Source organism: Saccostrea cucullata, unplaced genomic scaffold (assembly GCF_032062105.1).
Source record: "Saccostrea cucullata isolate Sc308-1 unplaced genomic scaffold, CSIRO_AGI_Scuc_v1 ctg13168, whole genome shotgun sequence".
Lineage (NCBI taxonomy): Eukaryota > Metazoa > Mollusca > Bivalvia > Ostreida > Ostreidae > Saccostrea > Saccostrea cuccullata.
Genome location: NW_026935170.1, coordinates 1 through 6,405, shown reverse-complemented (window position 1 = coordinate 6,405; position 6,405 = coordinate 1). Strand labels below are relative to the sequence as shown.

The following is a 6,405-nucleotide window of genomic DNA, read 5'->3' as shown; positions in this document are numbered from 1 at the left end:
GTTAGTGGTGATTTGGGTCTTTTGAAGAGAGAAGGGGGGGGGGGGGGTAAGAGAAGATAGAATTTAGTAAAGCCCTGTACAGTTGACATGGTCAAAGGAGGGTCTATGTTTTCTCTTTTTTCGCTATTTGTAGTTTCATCAGAATTACTCGCTGCGACTCACTTTCTAATGGTTTCTAGTTTTTGTACTTAGAGTTACTTCCCTTAGACCTGCTGACCAGACAGGTAGAATTTCAACTTGATGATATCTTAACTGTTGTGACCTTTGGCTTCTGATTTTTTTTCATAAATTATTGTAATGACCTTGAACTGCATGTATGACATTTGACCTTTATTATATTTACATGTAATAATATGTAATATTGAAAAACATGTATTCCACCCTTGGCGGATCCATTTTTCATACATTTAGCTATGTAGAAGACATGTAATTAAGGAAATTTTTAGCAAACTTGAAAAATATTGTTGTTTCTTTCATGATTTATGCTTAATTTGACTAATTTTATTGATTTATTTTCATTTAAGCACTTTAGAGGAATTTCATCTTTCAGCTTTCTTGGCCCCAGGAGTGCTCGGTCTCTGATCAGCAGGGGCATTTTCTCTATATAAGAAGAAAATGGAGACTCCCTACCCACCCGATGTATTTTGTCGGACAGTTTTCTGTACATTGCAGGTAAATTTTTTATTTATTAACTTTCCAGCCTCTTGTTGTATAGTACATTTTGGGGGTTGAAGTCAGTTTTTGCTTAATTTTAATTTTTAAAAAAAAATTTTTAATTTCTCCTTTTCTTAGCATGAAATTCAAAAAGTAGCTTCTGATTGTAATGTATAAGACTATAGATATTGAACTTTGATTTATTATCAAAAGGATTGATTTACTCTTGTCTAAATTAATTGTAAACAAAAATAAAAGGGGGCACCTGCTATTTCTTTAAGTGTTTTTCACTGGGGGGTGGGGAAACTTTTTTGTACATACTTAAGCAATAGGAGGGATTAGATAAGAATCAATTAGTATATCAGAGTCTTAAATAATTTACTTTGCATAAGCATAAAAAAAATTCTATATCAGTCTTTTTAAAACCTTTGAATTTTGCTTAATTAACTATGATTTATCCAATTTTGGAGCTTTTTACCTAATTCTGGGTAGAATCCACCCTTATGAAATTATTGACTCAATTTTGACTTAATATCACTTTATTAACATTAAAACACAAAAACAATTCATTGTACAAATATTTTATTTATTACAGTCACCAATATATCCAAATATCATCACCGGCCCAGACGTCATTCACTCCTTTGAACTGTGCTGGTAGCAGTAAGGTGTCATCATTTGAGATGGTCACAGTATCCAATACACTGAAGTCACAGGACTCAAATTTCATACATGTTCACAGGTAGGTGTATAGTCTTTGAAATTACCCCAATTGACTAATTCTGGGACAGGTAAGTATGTAAGTATAGGAATGAGAGCACCAAATCCCCGGATGAACACATGGCTTTGTTTGTTATGGAACATTAAACAGAGTACTGAATGGGTAGGCGTTACGCCATTGGCTGAAATCAGGTATTTAATTGTTTTCATTTTAAAGTAAAATTAATGACCTTTGAAATAAATGATGGGATGAGGGAATATTACAGAAACTATAGAAATACCAGGGAAGATTTTAGGAGTGGGGGTTGATTTTTTATGTCGCGTGTTATTTACTGCGAATCTCTATAAGTTGAAAATAACTGCAATTTTGACCTATAAACGCAATGGGACCATATATTTTTTTCAGTATTTTTTGTTAGGGCTTAGAACAAAGTTTGAAATGATGCTAAAGATTTTTCTGAAATTGTCATAGTAAAGTACTGAGAGGGCCTAAGGTTTGTATGGAGTTCTATGGGAAAATAATTAGTGGTCTTTTCCCTATAGAGACCCCAATTTTTACACTGTAAAGTGATTTGAAAGTCATGAAATGTTATTTTTAGCTAATTATTTGAAGATTGATGACATTTCGAGAGAAAATTTAGCAAAAATTTGAATTAGTTTACTGCGGTAATGGGGTTAGTGGTGATTTGGGTCTATTGAAGAGAGAAGGGGGGGGGGGGGTAAGAGAAGATAGAATTTAGTAAAGCCCTGTACAGTTGGCATGGTCAAAGGAGGAAGGTAAGTTAAGAAAATGTATTAGATTGTCCTTAAGATGAATGATTGTATGTATGAATAGATTTATGTATGTATTTTGCATGTACATGTGACTGTGTATTTATCATGTTTTGCTCTATCTGTGTATATTATGGAAGTGTAGGACAGTGACCTGGTGTTCATTTTTTCTTAGTTTCTTGGACTTTTGCACTTTTGGCATTTTTTCAAATAATTAAGGTGGCACATAAAAGGAATTTTTGTGATGGACAAGTGAAAGGAGGACATTTTCTGTCTTGTCATCTCATGTTTGGTAGTGTGTGTGTTCCTCTGGATTGCCCCCCCCCCCCCTTTCTTGGCTGCAGGGTGATCAATTTGTAGTTTTGTTGTTTCTATGTTGTAGCTACACAAAGGTCTATGTTTTCTCTTTTTTTGCTATTTGTAGTTTCATCAGAATTACTCGCTGCGACTCACTTTCTAATGGTTTCTAGTTTTTGTACTTAGAGTTACTTCCCTTAGACCTGCTGACCAGACAGGTAGAATTTCAACTTGATGACATCTTAACTGTTGTGACCTTTGGCTTCTGATTTTTTTTCATAAATTATTGTAATGACCTTGAACTGCATGTATGACATTTGACCTTTATTATATTTACATGTAATAATATGTAATATTGAAAAACATGTATTCCACCCTTGGCTATTTTTCATTTTATATGTAGAAGACATGTAATTAAGGAAATTTTTAGAAACTTGAAAAATATTGTTGTCATGATTTATGCTTAATTTGACTAATTTTATTGATTTATTTTCATTTAAGCACTGAGATTTTGCAGGGGTGTAGCATTATATGATAAAAATTTAGAAAATTTGTGTAAGAGCCAGAATTGATTATTGATTTATTTTCATGTATTTAGGAAGTTTTCTGTAATTTTGAATTCTTTGACTTTTTATTAACTTTCAGCCTTTGTGTATAGTTGTGAAATAGTATTTAGTAAAGCCCTGTACAGTTGACATGGTCAGAGGAGGAAGGTAAGTTAAGAAAATGTATTAGATTGTCCTTAAGATGAATGATTGTATATATGAATAGATTTATGTATGTATTTTGCATTGTGACTGTGTATTTATTATGTTTTACTCTATCTGTGTATATTATGGAAGTGTAGGACAGTGACCTGGTGTTCATTTTTTCTTAGTTTCTTGGACTTTTGCACTTTTGGCATTTTTTCAAATAATTAAGGTGGCACATAAAAGGAATTTTTGTGATGGACAAGTGAAAGGAGGACATTTTCTGTCTTGTCATCTCATGTTTGGTAGTGTGTGTGTTCCTCTGGATTGCCCCCCCCCCCTTTCTTGGCTGCAGGGTGATCAATTTGTAGTTTTGTTGTTTCTATGTTGTAGCTACACAAAGGTCTATGTTTTCTCTTTTTTCGCTATTTGTAGTTTCATCAGAATTACTCGCTGCGACTCACTTTCTAATGGTTTCTAGTTTTTGTACTTAGAGTTACTTCCCTTAGACCTGCTGACCAGACAGGTAGAATTTCAACTTGATGATATCTTAACTGTTGTGACCTTTGGCTTCTGATTTTTTTTCATAAATTATTGTAATGACCTTGAACTGCATGTATGACATTTGACCTTTATTATATTTACATGTAATAATATGTAATATTGAAAAACATGTATTCCACCCTTGGCGGATCCATTTTTCATACATTTAGCTATGTAGAAGACATGTAATTAAGGAAATTTTTAGAAAACTTGAAAAATATTGTTGTTTCTTTCATGATTTATGCTTAATTTGACTAATTTTATTGATTTATTTTCATTTAAGCACTTTAGAGGAATTTCATCGTTCAGCTTTCTTGGCCCCGGGAGTGCTCGGTCTCTGATCAGCAGGGGCATTTTCTCTATATAAGAAGAAAATGGAGACTCCCTACCCACCCGATGTATTTTGTCGGACAGTTTTCTGTATATTGCAGGTAAATTTTTTATTTATTAACTTTCCAGCCTCTTATTGTATAGTACATTTTGGGGGTTGAAGTCAGTTTTTGCTTTTCTTTAATTTTAAAAAAAAAATATTTAAATTCTCCTTTTCTTAGCATGAAATTCAAAAAGTAGCTTCTGATTGTAATGTATAAGACTATAGATATTGAACTTTGATTTGTTATCAAAAGGATTGATTTACTCTTGTCTAAATTAATTGTAAACAAAAATAAAAGGGGGCACCTGCTATTTCTTTAAGTGTTTTTCACTGGGGGGTGGGGAAACCTTTTTGTACATACTTAAGCAATAGAAGGGATTAGATAAGAATCAATTAGTATATCAGAGTCTTAAATAATTTACTTTGCATAAGCATAAAAAAAATTCTATATCAGTCTTTTTAAAACCTTTGAATTTTGCTTAATTAACTATGATTTATCCAATTTTAGAGCTTTTTACCTAATTCTGGGTAGAATCCACCCTTATGAAATTATTGACTCAATTTTGACTTAATATCACTTTATTAACATTAAAACACAAAAACAATTCATTGTACAAATATTTTATTTATTACAGTCACCAATATATCCAAATATCATCACCGGCCCAGACGTCGTTCACTCCTTTGAACTGTGCTGGTAGCAGTAAGGTGTCATCATTTGAGATGGTCACAGTATCCAATACACTGAAGTCACAGGACTCAAATTTCATACATGTTCACAGGTAGGTGTATAGTCTTTGAAATTACCCCAATTGACTAATTCTGGGACAGGTAAGTATGTAAGTATAGGAATGAGAGCACCAAATCCCCGGATGAACACATGGCTTTGTTTGTTATGGAACATTAAACAGAGTACTGAATGGGTAGGCGTTACGCCATTGGCTGAAATCAGGTATTTAATTGTTTTCATTTTAAAGTAAAATTAATGACCTTTGAAATAAATGATGGGATGAGGGAATATTACAGAAACTATAGAAATACCAGGGAAGATTTTAGGAGTGGGGGTTGATTTTTTATGTCGCGTGTTATTTACTGCGAATCTCTATAAGTTGAAAATAACTGCAATTTTGACCTATAAACGCAATGGGACCATATATTTTTTTCAGTATTTTTTGTTAGGGCTTAGAACAAAGTTTGAAATGATGCTAAAGATTTTTCTGAAATTGTCATAGTAAAGTACTGAGAGGGCCTAAGGTTTGTATGGAGTTCTATGGGAAAATAATTAGTGGTCTTTTCCCTATAGAGACCCCAATTTTTACACTGTAAAGTGATTTGAAAGTCATGAAATGTTATTTTTAGCTAATTATTTGAAGATTGATGACATTTCGAGAGAAAATTTAGCAAAAATTTGAATTAGTTTACTGCGGTAATGGGGTTAGTGGTGATTTGGGTCTTTTGAAGAGAGAAGGGGGGGGGGGGGGGGTAAGAGAAGATAGAATTTAGTAAAGCCCTGTACAGTTGACATGGTCAGAGGAGGAAGGTAAGTTAAGAAAATGTATTAGATTGTCCTTAAGATGAATGATTGTATATATGAATAGATTTATGTATGTATTTTGCATGTACATGTGACTGTGTATTTATTATGTTTTACTCTATCTGTGTATATTATGGAAGTGTAGGACAGTGACCTGGTGTTCATTTTTTCTTAGTTTCTTGGACTTTTGCACTTTTGGCATTTTTTCAAATAATTAAGGTGGCACATAAAAGGAATTTTTGTGATGGACAAGTGAAAGGAGGACATTTTCTGTCTTGTCATCTCATGTTTGGTAGTGTGTGTGTTCCTCTGGATTGCCCCCCCCCCCCCCCCCCCTTTCTTGGCTGCAGGGTGATCAATTTGTAGTTTTGTTGTTTCTATGTTGTAGCTACACAAAGGTCTATGTTTTCTCTTTTTTCGCTATTTGTAGTTTCATCAGAATTACTCGCTGCGACTCACTTTCTAATGGTTTCTAGTTTTTGTACTTAGAGTTACTTCCCTTAGACCTGCTGACCAGACAGGTAGAATTTCAACTTGATGATATCTTAACTGTTGTGACCTTTGGCTTCTGATTTTTTTTCATAAATTATTGTAATGACCTTGAACTGCATGTATGACATTTGACCTTTATTATATTTACATGTAATAATATGTAATATTGAAAAACATGTATTCCACCCTTGGCGGATCCATTTTTCATACATTTAGCTATGTAGAAGACATGTAATTAAGGAAATTTTTAGAAAACTTGAAAAATATTGTTGTTTCTTTCATGATTTATGCTTAATTTGACTAATTTTATTGATTTATTTTCATTTAAGCAC

The 6,405-nt window shown here is 33.0% G+C and overlaps 1 long non-coding RNA gene across 1 annotated transcript; it reads left to right on the top strand.

Moving 5' to 3' along the window:
* Positions 1–113: 113 nt before the first annotated feature.
* On the top strand, positions 114–5,495 carry LOC134242084 (uncharacterized). Its single transcript, XR_009986800.1, has 4 exons — positions 114–672; positions 1,250–1,396; positions 3,984–4,105; positions 4,683–5,495. It is a non-coding gene; the product is annotated as an uncharacterized LOC134242084 (long non-coding RNA).
* The last annotated feature ends 910 nt before the right edge of the window (positions 5,496–6,405 follow it).